The sequence below is a fragment of the Cebus imitator genome, unplaced genomic scaffold (assembly GCF_001604975.1).
Source record: "Cebus imitator isolate Cc_AM_T3 unplaced genomic scaffold, Cebus_imitator-1.0 Scaffold207, whole genome shotgun sequence".
Taxonomy (NCBI): domain Eukaryota; kingdom Metazoa; phylum Chordata; class Mammalia; order Primates; family Cebidae; genus Cebus; species Cebus imitator.
In genome coordinates this window covers 3,256,925-3,278,058 of record NW_016107522.1, presented here as the reverse complement: position 1 = coordinate 3,278,058, position 21,134 = coordinate 3,256,925, and the positions used below count along the sequence as shown (strand labels likewise).

The window sequence follows — 21,134 nt, the reverse complement described above, 5'->3', positions numbered from 1 at the left end:
ACATACACACTCACACACACACACACACACACGTAACCACTTGTAAATGTAATTAAAGAAAAGTGAAATGAGAATTCTATAGGCATAAAACACTTTCCCTCCAACTTCTCCCTCTCAATAGCTGTGTGGTATTGAACAAATCATTGAGCTTTCTGGGCTGAATTTTCTTCATCTGGAGAAAAAAGAAATGGAAGGAACTCTTACTGTCATCTTCCTGGCACAGGGTACCACAGTGGCTTTCCAGCTGTGCTCCACTATGCTGAAGGGTTCAACAGATGACTTCTGGGACTAAGCTGGGGGCTGAGATGTGGGACTGGTAGGAGTGGCACCTGCTGTGCAGGTGGAGCCTAGACTGCTCCTTTTTGCTTCACAAATACTTCAAACAGAGGCTTGGCTATGTCTGTGTTATAAATAAATACTTGATTACAAGATTCATTTGAAGCCAGGATTCTGCTACTAATGTTAATTACGGTGATCAAACAGACTGGTGCTTTGAAAATAGGCTTTTAAAATATAAGCAATATTAATATTATTAAATCAATTACTATTAATTTATAATGATTAATTCTCACATTAATAGCATTTCTTAAGTGAATCACAACACTGCCTCCCCCACAACATATATTTGCACTGAATCAGCATTGTACATAAGCAAAGTGGCAGCTTGTTTTTTAAAAAAACATTTTTGACAAGTAAGTGAAAGAGACAGGCTCTGTAAGCTTTCTACCCCAGGGCTTCCTATTCTAGGTTCTAGCTATCAAAATAAAAAATAATAAGACTTTCAGAACTTCACTTGTTACTGTTTCGGGAGTCAACAGATCCCTGAATTTTTAGGATTTTATATCATTCCATGGACCATGAAGTTGTCTATTTCATCATTATTTTGTTCTAGCTCTTGAAGCAGGTAGAAATTCATAAGGCTATTGATGAGCTGAAACAGTACATATATGTAAATATATAAAACATTTTTTGTTAAATACACATAGATAAGTAAATTTAAACATATATTTTCAAAATAGTTTCCCTCACTATGTGCTTGCTAGTCTTCAAAATCTGCTGAAAAAAAAAAAAAAAAAGAGAGCATTGAGGGGCTGCTATTTGCTAATCATTTTCCAAATCATGATCTGTTTTAGAAGGCGATTAGCAAAAGTATATCTTACCAACTGTGTATTTAATATTCAGAGTTCCAACTATTTGTTTAAAACCGTTAGAGTCCCTGAAACTAATAATATGCTGGACTGTAGAAATATAAATTTGAATCATCTTCTTATGAAGGTGGGAGACACTTATGAAGGGTATTAATTAGCCCCATTTATTAATGAGTGCACCAAGCCTATTGCCCTACAGCTTTCTCTCAACTGGGCTTCATTGTTTGGTGTTTTTTCCATAGTAATGATGGATATTTGTTTTAGCGAAAGTGATCATTTAGTATAAATAATATATCCTCAGGAGATCGTTCAAGATTGGCATTAAGATTTTGTGAGTGAAAATTATTGAAAAGTTGTTTACTATAGCAGGGCATTGAAAACAAGTCCAGAGTTCAAAAATAAGTGGTTATTTAAATAAACATATAGTATATCTAAGCAGTAAAATTTTGTGTTTAAAAGATAACATTGTAGAAATTTATTTAATGGTATGGGATATTGGTCATTAATTATACTGTTAAGTTACAATAACTGCAACACATATAAAAGGAGAGAGAAACAGAGAGCAGAAGAATAGAAGGACATGCACCAAAATCACTGATAATGGCAAATTCTTCAACATGCATTTAGAGTATTAATCAATCCACATGCTAGCTCCTTCTATTTTTAGTTAAATGAAGTTCATTCACATAGTACAGTAGAATGGTATCAAATCCCTGTCTCAGTAAAGCCAGGGCCTTGGGTCTTTCTCTTAGCTCCCTCTCTGCCTGCCTACTTCCACTTCTGACATAGTCAAAATGTTTTTGGAGACAACAGGCAGGATAATGTATTTTAAATGAAATCTGGATGATAACACTTGCCAAAATGATCAATGGCACCCCATTACACTGACAGTAAATCCTAAACTCTTTACTGTAGCCTGCAAGATCCTGCATGAAATGGCCCTGCTGTCTGCTACCTCATTCCGAGATGCTCTTGCTGGAGCTCACTTGGCTCCTATTACACTAACACTCTTCCAAGCTTTTTTCCAATTCAGGGTCTCTGAATGCACTATCTTTTTCCTGTAAGTATTCTTCCAATGGTTCCTCCTTCAGGACCCAGTTTAAATATCATCTCAAATACAGTCACAACTTTATCTAAGGGAGGCCATGCTGTATCTCATATCACTTTCTATGACAGCACTTTAGTTTTTTATTATTTTATTTGTCTTTCTGTACCTCCACAGAAAAAGTGTCAGACTGTGTGTTCTATAAGAGCTAGAATCCTGTTTAACAACCAATCACTGTGCAGTGGCTGGCATATAGTAAGTGCTAAAAAAATTGTTACATAAAAGCATGGTTGAAAATGATTTATTTTTTGTATATTTATATGAACTGTAGTTGTGATATCTATTATAGTCAGAAAGATCAAGAATTGTTTACCACTATTCAGGTTTAGGTTTTTGCAGAACACAATACACCCTATTAAGCCAAAGGCTTGAACAAAATTATTTTAATTTATCTGCTCAGCTTTTCATTTGTATAAAAAAACCTGTAAATATTGAAGACTTTTATGTTTTTTGATTACTTTATCAAAATCTTAGGCAAAATTGCTCATTATACCACTATCACATGTGACAGGAGTAGCTACAGGAGATATGTAAACAATCTGGCTTCTTTGGTAACACAAGCAAAGCCAGAAATTTATATTCTTTTCATAAAATTAAACATTTTCTGTTAAATAAATATACTTCCTCATTATCCACTGTAATTAAAAATGCTAGATTAATAAGTTTGGACAGTAATCATTATAATCAACAGCATTCCTTAAAAAGAACAGAATCGCTATGTTTTTTTCTCCTTTGTGGATCTTGAATTTAAAGCACTCACACACACAAAACTGATTTCTAAGAATATCTTGAACATTCACAATTTACTAAAGTGTGTCATCACCTCACTATCACTTAAAATAGGTTTTTAAATTAAATTTGCTTCAAGAATATTACTTTTGTGAAGCATTAATTATTTTTAGAGCGAGATAGGGAAACTCAAGATTACGAAATGTTCCAGATGAATTACAATGAGTGAATCCCTTCTATCCCAGCACGGTCAGCTTCAAATCCCATGCAAGAGACCCTCAAAATGTCTATCAAGAAAAAAATATGACATGTTATCTCTTCGCTGTAAGTATCTTAGAAAAGGTCAGAACCTGTCTCAAAAGCAGTGAACAGTGGAGTGTTTTCATCCAGAGAGCTGAGGAGTATAAGAAGATGCTTTTATTAGGCTATATTCAAGCTGTTAATGTTGAGATCAAGGCATACAGTATAGGACAAAGTTCTTTGTATTTTTTAATCGAATGCCTACATTTTCCTTCCATACCTACTTAGATGAAGAATTGTACATATGTACCCAGCTCTTTGTACTAATAAAAGAAATACATGGACACACATATGCAGTGTTATACCCTTACAGCCCTTTAGAAATACGTATTTTATTACAAATATCAAGTACATAAGTGTGTAGATTATAACTATAACTCTGACCTAGTGAATAAATCATATAGATGGAAACTACTGTAATGTAGTAAGGAGTTCAGATAAAAAGGCTGTTTCAATTATATATTGATGTGAAATGTATAAAAGAAGCCAGTTGGGGAAGTCTAGGAAGGACTAGGACAAGGCAAACTCGGTTTTGGTTTTCAGGGGTATGGAATGGGCAGGGAGGAGAAGTTTAAACCAAGCTCTGTTAGGAATGGCTGCAGTTCAGTGGCGTTCAGTCCCATTCTTTTCCATTAAAGACATTATGAAAGCCAACACAGTCCTAGGTACTACATTTACATGTCATAATGAATAAAATCAAAGCAGATCATTTTAACATATTTTGTTATTTAAGTCAGTAATTCACGACAATAGTAATTAAATTTTAAATGTGATATTGGCCTGAAAAATAAGCATCTGATAAGTTTGATAATATAGAAAAATATACTACATAATTATTAGAAGAGAATTAGAAAAATTCCCCTTAATTATGAAATACATAGTTTGTGGTTTACTGAGGAAACATCAGGTGGCTATTTCACTTTACAGGATGAACCCTTATAGAACTCTCACAATCCTTCTAACATGTGGTCTCCTTCAAGAAGTCTTCCCTAAAAAAAATGCCACTCCTACTTTCAACAGTTTGTCATTACCTTGTGTACAATACCTATTTACCATGCATAATTTTTTATTGTTATGCATGTCATACTATTATGTTGCTTCCATGCTTGTTAGGCCTACTAAATTGTGAGCATCTTGAAAGTAAAGACTCAATTATATTTAGTTCCACCTCCCTCTTCCTACAGAAAATATACAGCAAAAGGTAGGTTCTGAATGGATTTTTAGGAGGGAACAAATGAATGAATTTGTGGTCGTCTTCTAAGAAAACTCTAATCATTAACTCCTGAGGTGGTAAAAAGGGGACTGAACTATCACTCTTAGACCTGAAACACTATAAATTGAACCATAATTTTAAGGGAGTCTAAGAGAGGTTCCATTTTCTTACCCATTGGATAGCTACTGTTTTTAATGAACAAATTTTAATGAACAAATCAAATTCCTTCAAAAATTTATTTGGAGTTCCTAATTTTCTGGTGTCATGAGTATATGATTAGAGTTCTTGTTTAGTAAGAAAGCACTGAGTATTTAAGAGTCCAAAAATTAGAAAGACCTAGAATAAGTCCTAACTCTGCCATTTATTAGTTATATAATGTTAGGCAATTTCCTTTTTATCCCTAAGGCTCAGTTGCCTCATTTTCTCATCTGTAAAATGGATAAGATTACTCTCTTAAAGTAAATGGCAAGATTAAAAGAGACCATTTAGATTGGGGGCTCAGCACATAGGAAGCATTTAATAAATGCAAATGATCAGAGGCTGCAGCCTCTTGATTACAAGGGAACTTTCTTGATTACAAGGAAATTTTTGATTGCAAAAGGAAATGTCTGTACTGTTTCAGCATTTAACATAATCTTTAATATGGTTTGAGGTAGCTTTTAAATCATGTTAAAAACTGTCTTTTAAAGTGTGGAATAAATATTGTTGATTTCAATAAATGTATTTTTAGTGCCAAAGTATTCATATATTTTTTCTCCTTTGATCTATAAATGTGATCAATTACAGAAGTCATTTTCTAATTTTAATTAGTCCTAATATTTCCAGAGTAAATCCCTCATAATTAAAGTATATTATTATTTTACTAAATTGCAGAATTAATATGTTACATATTTTTCTCCATTGTATTTTTTTATGTTATTTTTATAGTTCATGTTGTTTTGGTGTCAGGTTTAGGCTAACAAGGAAATAAATGGGGGAGTTTCCATCTTTTTTTCCAATCAGCAAACAGGATAAAAGCTATTTGATCTTTAAGCTTTGTTTGATTTTGAAACTTCTTGAATTTTTGTTTTTTCTCAAATGTACGTGCTATGAAAGTGAAGAAAAACATCTATTGGATATTTATTGAGTAGTAGATAGTTCACAAACATTATTTCATTTTTGTAACACCAATCTATATTTAGTAATACGATTACCATTTTCCAAATGTGAAAACACATTCAGAGGGGTTATTTGCTTAATGTAAGCTGTTATAAAAATGTAAGACGTGTTGCTAAGCAAGTCTGACTCCATTAGTCCATCTTGTCCTTAAACAAAGAATGGGAAAGAGAACAAGCCTGGCCAGTACATTTCAATGTCTTGTAAGAACAAAGAAACAAATGTGGAAATGGGTAAGGAAAAAAAGAAAATATCACTTCTCTATTTTACAGTTATAAAATAAAACATATTCAGCAAAAAAAAAAATCACCCTTGAGACAAATGACATTCACAAAATAATGCTTTGTTTTAAAATTTCTATTCTGAAGAATCTAAATTTGCAACAATACCAATAATAGAAATACTACAAAAGAACAAAATTATGTATAATTTTATATGTAAATATATGTAAATACAAATATGTAAATACAAATTTATTTTCAAACAATTTTAAAAATATGGGCTAAGTAATAAGTAAGGTGCCTGCCAATATAAAAACCTGGCATGTTATAATTTTAAAAAATGAGAAAATAATTGCATGGTGGAAAAACAGAATATAATGGAAAAATAAAAATCACCCCAACATCAAATGACATATTTGCATGTTTGGCAGTGCTGCAGTATATCAAAAGTTAAGAAGGCCATGGCGTCAACTGAGGAAGTACAAAATTCATCTCTCTTTTATAATTTCTTAGAGTACTAGTATCAGAAGTTTATCACATCACAAAGGAAGTCTCATTGCCCAAAGAAAATTATAGCTCCAAAATATCCAAACATGGTGAAGTATAAAAATAAATCAGCATTTCTAAATACTCTAGAAGTAATATTTATTATTTTAAAATTGTCTAATTTCTAATTCAGGCATAACCACTAAGTCTCTTCTTAATTACAAGGTCAATTTTAGAAAAAGCAGGTGACATTTTCTTCTTGATAATTAGCACCACGACTTATAGTGAATAGAGGAACATTCCTTCATGGTTATACAGTTTTCAATTTAAACTTGCTAGCTCACTATAAAGACTTGCTTCATCTGTGGTTATACAGTGTTTAATTTAAACTTGCTAGCTCACTATAAAGACTCACATCATCTATTGTACAAACACCCTTTTCCCTGTATCATTTCCCATCTAGTACATGCATACAATTGTTTGTAAGGGAGACTAGAAGGCATTTCAAGGCAATTAAAATACAGCTATTGCTGGGGAAGGCCAGCGATTTCTGTCCAGATACAGGTCACAGGGCTGAACTGTAGTACCATCTGTTCTCTATAAAAGTAATATGACCCATATTCAAAGAGAATATGCATAAACTCTGCTAAAGTTCACAAAATTTTTATTATCACTGCTTTGTTTCTCTGTGCCAAACTCATAGGTTTGCACAAAGTAAGATAGCCCCATATTGTGATATTTATGGATAACTGACTTGGAATACCTTTTTCTGTATTCATCATTCTTTTGTGGCCATGCTGAGAGGGACTAGATTTTCCCCTCTGGCATGTAAATTTCTCATGACTTAAGAAATGAATGCTGGAAAAAGACTAAAATACTAAATTTCAAAGATTCTTGGAATGTTTAAAGAAAATAATATAGTTGGTGATTATATAAATCATTTAATGATAAACCATTTAATATTTCCCAAGGTAAATAGCAAATGTCTTCCCTTTTGCCCAAATTGTCATCATCAGTATACAGTAAAACAAACAAAAAATCAAAGTTGTAGAACACAACAGTTGTGTTTCTATACACTAAAAGGAAATTAGGAAAACGATTTAATTTATCAAGAACAAAATAAACTTAACTAAGAAGATGAATGGCTTGTAACTAAAACTACAAAACATTGCTGAAAGAAATAAATAAAAGACATCAATAAATGAAAAAAAGTATTTTAATTAATCAGAAGACTTAATAGTGTTAAAATGTCAACACTGCCCAAAGCAATTTACAGACTTAATGCAATTCCTATCAAAATCCCAAAAGCATTTTTTGCAGAAATTAAAAAAAAAAAAGCCATCCTAAAATTCACATCAAATTTCAAGGGACCACAAACAGCCAAAAGTATCTTGAAAAAAAAAAAAAAAAACTAAGTTAGAGGTCTCACACTTTCTGATTTCAAAATTTATTACCATCATCCCTTGGTAAATGTGTGGGATAGGTTTCAGGGCCATGGGAGTACCAAAGCTCACTCACACTCAAGTTCTGTGTTCAGCCATGAAGAACCCACATATGTGAAAAGTCCACATTCTAGATACAAGGGTTTCACATTCCATGAAAATTCAATAGATAAAAAATTTTAGTTGAAAAAAATTCATACATAAGTGGACTGCAGCTGATCAAACCCATGATGTTCAAGGGTCAACCGTACCAAGCTACAGTAATCATGAAAATGTGGTACCTGCATAAAGACAGGCATATAGACCAAAGAAAAAAAAATACAGAGCTCAGAAGTACACCCTCTCATATACAGTCATATAATTTTCCACAAGGGTGACAAGGCCATGCAATGGGAAAGGAACAGTCTTTTGAACAAACTAGGAATGCTGGATATCCATATGCAACTGAATGAAGCTGGACCCTTACCTTACCTACACCATATATGAATATTAACTCAAAATGGATCAAATACCTAAACATAAGAGCTGAAACTATAAAACTCTTCAAAGAAACCACAGGGGTAAATCTTCAGGACATTGGATTTGGCAATGACTTCTTGGATATGACACCAAAAGCAAAGACAAGAAAAGAAAGGAAATTTTAAAAATGAGAAATTGAATTCTACCAAAATTGAAAGTGTGCATCCAAGGACACTATCAGTAGAATAAAAAGGTAACGTACAAATGAGTAAGAAAAGGGGTTAATATCCAGAATATATAAAGAACTTTTACAAGTCAACAGCAACAACAAAACAACCTGATTTTTTTAAAGAATGGGTAAAGAACTTTAGCAGACATTTCTCAAAAGAAGATATACAAATGGCCAATAAGCGCATGCTCAATGTCACAGTCATTAGTGGAAAGACAAATCAAAATGACAATTAGCTACCAACTAATGCCCGATAGGATAGCTAGTATTAAAAAAAAATGCAGAAAATAAGTGTTTCTGAAGGTGTAGATGAATTGAAATGTTTGTATACAGTTAGTAGGGGTGTAAAATGGTACAGCTGCAATGCAAAATATAGGCCCTCAAAAACTGAAAACTGAAAAATAAAAATTCCATGTGATCTAACAATTCTATTCTGAGTATATATATGAAATAAAAGCAAGATCTTGAAGAGACATTTGTATATTCATGTTTATAGCATATTATTCTTCATGAAGAAGAGGAGTCTCTTTCCCGACCATTGAAACTGGGCTGGTTTTTCAACTCACTTTGTGTAGAAGAATATGAAGGAAATGAAGTTATACAAATCCTAGGCCTAGGGTGCAAGAGCCCTTTCAGCTTCTGCCCTTGGTCAGCTGCCACCATTTGAATAAGCCCTCTCTTAGATGCCTCCCTTTTCTAAAATGAATATTATAATATTATTTTAGAAAAGGGAGGCATCTAAGAGAGGCTAAATCAGCTGCCCTGGCAGTACTAAAGAAGCAGTGGAGGCCGCCTGGCACTAAAGCTCATGCTCTTAATATTGTGCTATGCTGCTGGCCTTTTTCCTTTTATCGTAATCTGAAACATTCCTGTCTTGTTACTATATTGATAAGGGCAATATCCAACTCTACAGCATTTGTTGGGGGTTAGGGAAAAGTAATTTATCTAGTAGAAATCAAATCCAATGAAAATCTACATTTAAAAATTAAAAACAACAAAATCAAAGTGCTTATCTACTAAGGCATCTTCTCCAAAAGGTAGTGTCTTCATACTCATTACACCAGCTGCCTACGACCTGTGCTAATCAAATATATTTTCACAACATGAGTGTTGTCCAGAGAAGTCAAAATGGGAACCCTTTCAAAGAGAAATTTCATTAGAGTCTGACTATATTTTTGTTGTTGTTGTTATTGTTAAATGTAGATAAATTATTTTCTTTTTGAAATGCCTATTCAGCTTGCTTCTTTTTGAGATCACTTTAGGCATATTTTCAAGATAAATTCATCTATAACTATAATTTGCTTTGCTTCAGAGAAGATAGAGTCATTTGTTTTAAAGTTGAACACATTTAAGATACATTGAACTATATTACTGAAATCAACTACTTAAAATGAAATTCTTTCTGCCTTTATGAAGATGAAATGGCAGATTAACAGATGACACATGCACGCACACTTGCTATGATACAATGACAATAATTTATCCTACCAATAAAAACTTTTGAAGAAAAATGCTAAATATCACATCCCCCTCCAAAATAAAATCTCTCCCTATACTTATTGACTATAATATATTAATAATATATAATAAAACATTTAGTACATGTACTGAAGTAGTCACAGTACTTGTAATAACAGAACTAATCACATATATCTGCAAAATAAGTAATATTTTGCTGATGTTTTAAAAATAAAACTGTAAGTTTAGTAAATCAAAAGTTATATTTACAGCCTGTTAATTTGAAAGGTGGAAAGGATAAAATAAATTTTGCATGGAAAGCACTACCCTGCCACCATTGGTAGAAAAGCAATCAAAACCTTGTTTTGTTTCCTTGTTAGGTTGAAGGGCGTGCCACCATTAGAAGTTTTTAAATATGCAAATATATTATGCTGATGTTTTCATACCCTTTGCCATGTTTGTAAAAGATGAGGGGAGCCAGGCATGGTGGCTCACCCCTGTAATCCCACTATTGTGGGAGGCTGAGGCGGGTGGATCACCTGAGGTCAGGAGTTCGAGAGCAGCCTGACCAAGATGGAGAAACCTGGTCTCTACTAAAAATACAAAATTAGCTGGGGGTGGTGGCGCATTCCTGTAATCCCAGCTACTCAGAGGTTGAGGCAAGAGAATCGCTTGAATCTGGGAGGCAAAGTTTGCAGAGCCAAGATCGCACCATTGCACTCTAGCCTGGGCAACAAGAGCAATTCAAAAAAAAAAAAAAAAAGATGAGGGCAGAGAGGTTGCCCCTGCAGTTCACACGGCTTAAATGGAGGTTTAATGTCCGTCCAAGAGGATGGAGCTCAAAGATATAGTCTAAGGTTGTTTGAAGGGAAATTGCACTGAGCATTCTTACCTCTGCTTTCATGCCTGTAGCATTTCTGGTTGTTTTTCAGAGAGAGAACACAGATTATCATCTACCTGCCAAACTCCCCTTTAACAATCAAGACGTACTTCAGATGTTACTTCTTTCCTTATCTCCTCTGAAACTGAATAGCATGGGGTCCATATTTTTACTGGAATGCTTATTTATTAATATTTTACTATAATTTTATTTTCAAAGGTTTAGCTACCATATACCATAAACGAAGACTGGCACTTAGAGCATAGAGGTATTTTAGAAAATCTGATACCTGGTTTCTTACCTCTCAGCTACTTTGGATAGTAAATGAAACATCTGTTTGTCTCCTATTTATTTTTCTCTCATTTAAAAACCACACGAGCACTTCCCATGCAGTAAACACTAGGTTCGATACTGCGAGGGAATTAAAGATGTTAAAACACAAGAAGGCATAGTCTAGAGGAGTTGAAAACCCCATTAAGAGCTCCTTTCTCCCCTGGGCTCTGCTACAGGTGGATGGGGCACTTGAGGGGTTTCTTGCAAGCGGTCCAGCCCACCTGCTGTCATACCTGCTTAAGAGATATGAAGGCTCAGTGTGTATAAGATCCCTTCACTGAGCAAACAACTAGCTATTATTATTTACTGAGCATTCATTGTGTACTTAGAACTTGATGTATATTCTGTCCATTAATCCTCACCATAATCCCATGAGGGATAATCCTAATTTTACATATGAGAAAACTGAGGCTGTTTATATAAATGTTAAATCATTTGCTTAAATTCATACAACTAATGTGATACGGATGGATTTTTCACAAGTTTGTCTCATTGTAAAATCTAGGCTTCTAATTTCTATCTAAACTTGTCTCTTTTTCAATCATTTTATTCTCCTCTTCCATAGACTTTTAAATGAATGTCAAATCAGTTCAAATCAGCCCTTTATGGCATAAGGACAATGTGTTCATTCCAATGGTATTCCCTTGTGTTATGAATCAGAAGAAAAAGCTGTATCAAGAAACAGCACTCCTTCTTGGTTAGATGAGGCCATCTCCTCTTAAACACTTTAAGATGTAGTGGAAAACTACTAATATGGGGCTCTGCATAACTGATAATGTTATATGAGGACATTTAATAGGTCAACCGCCCCTACTTTTTTTAGTTGAGACCCTTGAAATCATGATATTACGTTGTGAATCTTATTCTTTGTTTCTCAAAGCAGTATCATATCTGTTTCCTTTGCAGAGTCTCTGTGTATAATACAGTGAGTTACACCCAGGACAGTAGCAGCATGAAACATCTTCAATCATTTCCCTAGGATTTTTTAACATGGCAAAATATTCCTTAATCATAAAAGGGTAACAGGTTGAAGCCAGTTATAGCCATGCATCACTTCTTAATTTAAAATGATGCCTTACCTAATAATGCAATTTCACAGAACAGTAAACAAAACAGCCATCTATTTGGCTTTTATATTTCATCTCAGGATCAGGAACAAGGGTTTCTGATATCTGAGAAGATTCTTTGGGCAATCTTTGAGAAAAGTGGTTAAGAAAATCACAATGTGAATAATAAGCAAAGGAGGAAAGGGGATCTTGCCAGCCTTCATCCTCCCGCTGATGAAGCAGAATCTCTGCTTCTCCACAGAGAAAGGAAACTATGAGATTGTTTTAGACTGCATTTCCATTTTCCAAAAGTAGGTTATTTTCATGTCTAATCAATTCTTTGGTTCATCAGAATGGTTAATTGCTGAGAAAGTCATCTGATCAAAACAACTGGACCTTATCAACTGCTTGGCAAGGAAGTGGGGTTTCCAGTCATTGACCCCAATTGACTCAGAAATGGGTGATTTATTCAACTTTAATCAGAGCAGTGATGCTATTATAAAGCTTGACTCTGCTTCTCATCAGAATCATGGTGGGTTCAGATGTAGTTGCTGCTGGTTATATAGTAGGTGCAGAAGCTTTGGAATCAGACTCACCTGGATTTGAAACTGGCTCTGTCAGTTATGAATGACTTCTGAGAACTTACTTGAATTTCTCAAGGATGGATTTTCTCACCTGCATAATAATGAAATAATATCTACTGCATTTAGGGAGAATGTAAAGTAGTACTACATGGTCAGCTATCAGTGCATCCTAGTTCCCTTCGGCTATCCTTATACTCAAAAGGCCTAGCCACATAAACGGGTAGCCTAAAAGAACAGGATTCCTTATTTTGCCTTAAGGATCTAACTTGTTAAATAATTTTTATGGCAAATAAAGCATACTGCTTACTTATATGCTTTTTTGGATAATTGTATCATAGCAGTGAAAAACAGAAACAATACTATTCTAATAAATCATCTTAGCAGCTCAGTAAGTGTTTAATGTTTGCTTAGCACACTTACCTGTTTAAAGAAAAATGAAATAGATACAAAAAGTATTTTGCTATTATCCTGCCCCAACAAACTTGCAGAACACACTGCAAAGACACTGTGTATTAATAAGAATATATTGCATGCTCTGGACTTTTTTCTTCCTAAAACCTCATAGGAGTTTTACAATTTTAGATAAAAAATAATGACAGGGTAATAACAAAGCCTTTTGTTTTCTTCCCTATATGGCATAATAGCAATGTGTTAGTCCCAAAGATATTCCCTTGTGTTATGAATCAGGTTAAAAAGTTATATGAAGAAACATCAATCTCTCTTTGGTAGATGAGGTCCATTTCTTCTTAGCCACTCTTTAATACGTAGGAGAAAACTACTAATATGGGGCTCTGCCTAAGTGATATTATACAATTTGAAGATGTTCAATAGGTCAACCACCCCCACCTTTTTCAGTTGAGACACCTGAAATGCTAGAAATGTCCAGTGACTCAAGGAATCCTTTAGTTTTAAAGTAGAAGGTGGCCATAAAAATAGTTTTCAAGCTCTTATACGCTAATTACTATCCTCATCATTACTAAAGTACTTCCATTTTCTCATTTATCTGTCTTCTCTTTAATGGCTTCTTAACCTTACCAAAGGTGTAGCCCATGGTGTCCAAACTGATTTTGAATCCATGCATATAAAAGTTGAGAAGTGGGAAAAAAGAGGCAGGGATGTAAGAAACTGAAAATAACCTAGGTAGAATGTTATGAGATTTGCAATTCAGTTTCTCAAATATGTAATATTGGGTCACTGCTTTTGCAAACCCCTGTAGCACCTAAGAAGATGAATTAGTTATGTCTTCAAATTTCCTACATTGAGTTAGATATATGTGTATCTGATTCCCAGAAAATACCAAGAAGAATCCTGAGTAATCCTCAAGATGGGAAGTCAGGGAGAGACTGATTTCCTACTCTGTGTGTGTGTGTGTGTGTGTGTGTGTGTGTGTGTGTGTGTGTGAGAGAGAGAGAGAGAGAGAGAGAGAGCGAGAGAGAGATTTGGGATATTTTTGACTATATTCTCAGTTTCACTTCAGTGATGGTTGATTGATAACAGCTGACTGGAGCATAATGCAAAAGAAGATTCTTTACTCATAGGTTTGGCAGAAGAGTGTCCTGGTCAAAGTGTCAGCCACGTGACTTAGGTGGGTGAAAAGTATCAGCTTCGTTTTAAATTTACCATCCCAGGCCCTATAGCATAAAATTCAAGTTTTCTATTAAGATTTGTATAGCGTCCTATGCTCTGTCTTAGCTCGCAAGCATGACAAAATTCTTACTATTTATACAATACACCATACCATTTCACTTCTCTGAGCCTCTGTTCATATAACTCTTTTCCTAGAATAATTTCTCTCTCATTCCAATATCACCCTAGAGAAAACCTCCTTACCTTTAAATTCAAACTCAAAAGACTTTTGACTTCATTTTATTTCAAATATATATAACTTCTTTTGTTTCACTTATATTTTTTCTACATGCCATTAGCATACTGTCTTCAATGAAGGGATTACTTACACTTAATGTCATATTTGTTGTCCCTTGCTAGATGACAATTTGACCTAAAACTGGGTAGCTTAAAACAACAAATGCTTGCTTTTTTACAGCTTCTGTATGCCAGGAGTTCCGACTGGCTCAGCTGATGGTTCTGGCTCAGGGTTTCTCATTAGATTGTGGTCAAGGTGTTGACTGGGACTGCAGTGATTTCAGCACTTAATGGAGACTAAAGAATCTGCTCCCAAGCTCACTTGTGGTTGCTGTGAAGCCTCAGTTCTTTATAAGAGATTAAACTGAGGGCCTCGGTTCCTTGCATACCACTGGGCCTCTCCACTGAGCTTCTTAGAACATGGTAACTTGCTTACTCCAGCATGAGTGATGAGAAAGAGAGAGAAAGAGAGACTCAAGGCAGAAGCCACAGTCTTTCTTAATAACCTAATCTCAAAAGCAGCATCTGATCATATATGCCATATTCTATTCATCGAAAGCAAACCAATATGTCTGGCCATATTTAAGGGGAAGTGATTATAGAAAACATAAATGCTAGGAGTCAGGAATCATTGTGGGGGTAGAGAAGGTAATGCTAAAGACTGTCTACCACATACAGTATCTTCCTAATCAGACTTAAAGTTATTTGGGAGCTGAAACTAAACCAAATTCAGTTTCTCTGTTTTCCTATCATCTGCCTAGTGTCTGGCACAGTAAATATTAAAGAAAGGAAGAAGACAAGACAGGAGAAAGAGAGAGAGATCAATCCAAGCTAGATCACAAATTAAATCCCTTAAGTAATTGGAAATGACGGATCTATGAAACAATCATTTGGAAGAAATAAACAGAATTTTAATATTTTAGTTAAGATTGAAGTTATATAGAATTTCTAGCACCATGGCCCTTGATTATGGCATTGACAGAAACAGAATTTATAATTTAACAACTCATATACAACTCTGAAGAAGAATCACTGAAGTTAGAAATAGAAAGATCAATTATGGTCATTCTCCAAGATCATAGCAGTTCCTTGCAGTATATTTTGTGACTCTTTAATCAAGCCCTGTGGCTGAAACACTGACATTTATGGATGCAGTTTTATGTAATAAACAGAAGTTCAATTATCTTAAATGGGCTATTTTAAATGTTTTATCCAAAGTGAATTCCAATTTAGGATGATTTCTCCTCAAAAGCACAATGAAAATGTATTATACTTAATAGAACTTTTTTCTCCTTTGAAATCTAGTTCTCTGTTTTTACTTACTCCCTCTCTCTTTCCCTAAATATGTAGGTGATGGGAAAGCACGTATGATTGAAATATGGTCCTTACCCTAATAATTCATTGTATGTACATTCAGATGAGCATTTAATTGAATAACCGTAATGTAATATGAATAAATCTACCTTATTATATTCTATAAAGGTACTACAGGGTCATAGGAAAAGAGTGATTGGCTGTGCCCAGAAGTGTCGGAAGACCACACAGATGAGGTATTATTTAGACCTTTACTATTAAGAGGAAGGTATATGCTAGTTTCTCGTCTTTTAAAAAATAAATAATGACTATGGGGGAGACAGTTTAGTTATGGGTTAAACTTGTGGAAAACAGACACTAAATTTTATTAAAAGCTCATTTTGACACTAAAACACAATGTGTGAGCTGAAGTTGTATTGAATTTCAACAAAGTATTTTTCCTAATCAATATTAATTTAATTTCTAAAATAATAAGATATTTACTTATATATATATGTATATATATATATATACATATATATATATAAAATAGAAACATTTCAACTGCAATTTTAAGAAAAAGAAAGGAACCGATGATAGAAGAAATCGAAAGGCAAAACTTTCCCTGTTATTGCTCAGAGCAGCAACTATAATAGTTTCCAGTTTCTATTAACTATGATTGATTTTGTGGCAAATTAAATGTATTAAAAATAAATCTATTCACATGCGTTAATTTGATTGCAGCTTCAGGACTAATAAACAGTCTGAATGCTTTCAGATCTGAATTCTGTCTCTATTTTCTTTGCATTTATGGTCATGTTTATCATAAATTTAGAATAAAAAATGTTATAAGATACATTTTGTATTAACTGCACTTTTAAAATACAGGATTCTGTTTGTATTTAATGTCTATTAATTTCCATAATAAAACATGGCAGATAAAACTTCAGCTTGACTACATTTTCAATTTATTATCAGCCATATATACTGAAGATTAATCACAATTCCACTAGCAGAAAATGAATGTTGTTAAGAAATCTTGTTTTAATTTCTGGAGAGAGTAGAAACGTGGAGGAAATGACAGTAGTAAGCCAATAAGAATATGCATGAAAAAAACTCAGTCTTGGATTTCCTTAAAAAGTATAGTTTCACAAAGACTAAGCATGGTAATTAATTGCTACTTTTTAGCATTCAAAATGGCTATCATCTCTTTGAAAAAACCAGTGGGTGATAAAGACATGGAAGAGGTAATGGGATGGTTTCGTGGGAAGGCATCATTGCATACAATTCTGAGTTGGAAAAGTACGTGAGTTATTATCTTGCAAACAGGCTTCCTAAATTATAAAAACCAAGACTGTCATCCCTTTCCTACTCTCCCAGCTGTGACCCTTCACCCCTAAATAAAGGGAAGATCTTAGCCATGGGTATATACACTAGTCTCTAAAACTCTTCCACTTCTTATTTATTCCACACATATAATTTGCAAAGATTCTACATATCAGCCAGAAAAGCAGATAAATAAGAAATACCTTATCTACTTAGGGACTTGCAAACCAGAAAGAAGAGATGAACCTCAAAGCCTAGGATAGTGCTGATGGAAAGGAATGAACAGATTTAAGACATATTTCTGAATGCAAATAAAGAAATCTTCATTAAAAACTGGATATGGCCACAATGAGATATCACTGTACTCCTGCAAGAATGTTCATAATTAAAAAGTCAAAAAACATTAGATGTTGGTGTGGATGTGGTGAAAAGGGAACACTTTTATACCACTGGTGGGAATGTAAATTAGTACAACCACTATGGAAAACAGTATGGAGATTCCTGAAAGAACTAAAAGTGGAATTACCATTCCATCCAGTAATTCCACTACTGGGTAGCCACCCAAAGAAAATAAGTCATTATATGAAAAAGACACAGGCACACACATGTTTATAGCAGCACAATTTGCAACTACAAAGACATGGAACCAACCCAAGTGCCCATCAACCAATGAGTGAATAAAGAAAATGTGGTATATATACACCATGGAATACTACCCATCCATAAAAAAAAGAAACAGAATAATGTCTTTTGTAGCAACTTGGATGGAGCTGGAGGCCATTATTCTAAGTTAAGTAATTCAGGATTGGAAAACCAAATATCGTATGTTCTCACTTATAAGTGGGAGCTAAGATATGAGGACTGCAAAGGCATAAGAACAATATAATGGACTCTTGGGGACTCTGGGTTGTGGGAAGAGAGGGTTGTGAGGTATAAAAGACTACATATTGGGTACCGTGTATACTGCTTGGGTAATGGGTGCACTAAAATCTCAGAAATCACCACCAAAGAACTTATTCACTTAACCCAAAACAACCTGTACCCTAAAAACTATTAAAATAAAAAGGAAATTAAGAAAAAACAGGATAAAAAAAGAGAGAAGAGTCAACAAAATAGTAAGAACATTATTTAGATAGAGGACAGAGACCCTCCTGGTTAGTCAGTCATCTGACCCCTGATTGTGTCTGGCCCATGCTATAGCCTGCTCTCACTATAAATATCCATCTTGTAAGAGCACTGCCAGAATAAAGTTCTTGAGCATCCAAAAAAAAAAAAAAAAAAAAGACTGGAAATGGGTTTTGAGAAATGACATTTTTATCCTTCTTGTATTTGGCTTCTATCAAGCCAGAGGTCTTCTGTTTCAATATTCTCCACAAATACTTTATTCTCTTATGCTCAAGGCCAAAATTGTTACCACATTTACTTCAAATGTGAAGACCAAGACAATCAGATATGAATATTTCTTTTTTGTTTCTTTCCTAATCCATAATGTGGACCCACTTTTATTTTATTCTCTAGTCTGAATCATAGCTTGGGTATCTTCTTTTCTCTATTGTTTTTTTTAAAGGTTTATTGACTATTTTCATGGAACATTTGTACAAAAGAAAAAGGAGGAACAAATAAAGCATTGACATAAGCCATGAAGACTATATTTTACCCGTCTATTGTTAGCTTAGAGTATTAGAGGCTCCCTTTTCATCCACTATAACCTCTACATTTTTCTTCCTTATACTTTCATTTTACTTAAAAAAAATTCCCTGCCATAAAACCCACTTTTCCCCCTTTATCAGAGTTAACTTTTGGAAAAAAAGTTTGTCACTGGTAATTTTTTATAGTAAAGAACATAAAGTGAGCACTCAATATATAAATATTAAAACAAACTCACTAGAGGAAATAATTACTATAGACCAAATTTAAAAGACTACACACACTAAAGGCTATACATTAAATGAAAACCTGTTCAATTTTACCATAAAGTAATTCAAGTCTTGTTTATTGTAAACCATTTTAACCATATTTCATAATTTAACACTCTAGTACCTCTAGAACTTTGTGATCTAAGAATCACATCAAATTTTGTACAGAGATATCACTATGTATAAAAAGAAGGGTTATTGTGCTTTGTGGCTCAGAAAACTTTTAAATTAGCAAAAATTGTGACACTTCATATTTCTAGGACAAAAACATGCTAAATAATAGAAAAATAGGAGTTGTTCACAAACATTCTAATGACCTCTGGACTGTGAAGTCAGATGACCAATTATTCTATCTGACTTCAAGATTACTGTGAAGGACTATGAATTTAATATAGAATGAAAATGTTAAAATGACAATGGGAGAAAAGGCAATGTAGGCTGGTTACTGGAATGCAGGCTTACACATTTGTCCCATGATCTTCAGTCCTGATGCCTAGGATTATAATGAGAATATCCTTTCCTGCTTTTGTGTATGAAATAGCTCTCTCCTTGGAGAATGGAGTAACAGACTAAGAAGGAAAATGATATGACAAAGGACTATGTGAGATTGCAGCTATTATGAGCAATGGGGTCAATAGAGAGTAATACGAATCAATGCAAAAGATAATAGAATGAACAAAACTTGGAAAATTGTTGGATAAATCAATAGAAAGAGTGGACTGGGGACGTGAGATTTTAGAACAGTAAATACTCACTGATTGATTGACAGGTTGGTTTAACATTCTTGCCACTTATTTTATTCTCAGTGTTTCTGTGTCTGCCAGCAGTGATCCGCAATAGAAAGCAGTTACCAAGATTATTAACTTGAGAGTTTTATTAATAGTCTCTCTTTCTGTTTTTAACACAATAAATAGTCCACTGTACAGTTTATCAGAATCTTTTGGCCAAATTGTCCATAGCAACAACCTGTAATTGCAAAGACTTCAAATATTTGTTTTGTTTTGTTTTTTCACTTGGTAACATCAGGACTTAAATTTACTCTTCATATAATAAAAATGGTTCTGAGATCCTAAGAACATAAAATCTTAATGGAAGATTACTTTCTTCCAAGATCTTTGCAACCTAATAGTTCTAACTATTGGCACTGAACATTGACATATGTCTTAACACCAGGAGACAGTGACTGTCAGGATTCTAGCAGGAAACAGACAGGACAGTCTGTTCGGGAGAGAATAAGGAAGAGTATTTATAAAAATGTGGCAGGGTATAGAGAAACGAATAAGAGATAATACAGCAGCAGTTTTCCTCCATGGTAGCAAGGGGAGGATCTCCTTACCATCACAAGGCCTGATGAGGCAAGGGTAAGGAAGGGTTCCCAGAGCCTTGAAAGCATAGCTCTGTGCAGAGGGTCACGTGATAAGAGCTGTAGCTTTCAATAAAGGAAAGGAGCCACCCTGTGAAGACCTGGCAGATTGAACTGGGGATCAAATACCTCAATGTGTTGGCTACTTATAGGTATCAACTTGACTGGATTAAGGAATACCAAGATAACTAGTAAAGCATTATATCTAGATGTGCTTATGAGGTGTTATGAGGAGGTTGGCTTATGAATTGGTGGACTGAGTGGAAAAGGTCCACTCTCAATGTGGATGGTTACTATCCTGGGCTAAGGGCCCAGAAAAGACAAAAAGTGAGAAGAAAAGGCAGTTTTCTTTCTCTGTCCTTGAGCTGGGACACTTCTTCTTCTGCTTTTGTACATCGTAACTCTAGGCTCTTTAGCCTTTAGACCATAGAACTTAAAAAAGCAGCTTCCCCATTCACCACAGTCTTGGGTCTTCATCATCTGACTGAGAATTATAGCATGGGCTTCCCTGGTCCTGAGGCTGTCACACTTGGCCGGAGACATGCTACTGGCATCCCAGGATCTCCAGCTTGCAGATGACCTGTT

General features: G+C 34.3%; 1 protein-coding gene across 1 annotated transcript in view; it reads right to left on the bottom strand.

Annotated features, from left to right (window-relative positions):
- Window positions 1–20,015, bottom strand: part of LINGO2 (leucine rich repeat and Ig domain containing 2) — a 478,120-nt gene extending 458,105 nt beyond the window's left edge. The window contains exon 1 of the mRNA XM_017548467.2: window positions 19,942–20,015. The gene's annotated coding sequence lies outside the window, so the exon portion shown is untranslated. The remainder of the gene's footprint in view (window positions 1–19,941) is intronic.
- Between the last annotated feature and the right edge of the window lie 1,119 nt (window positions 20,016–21,134).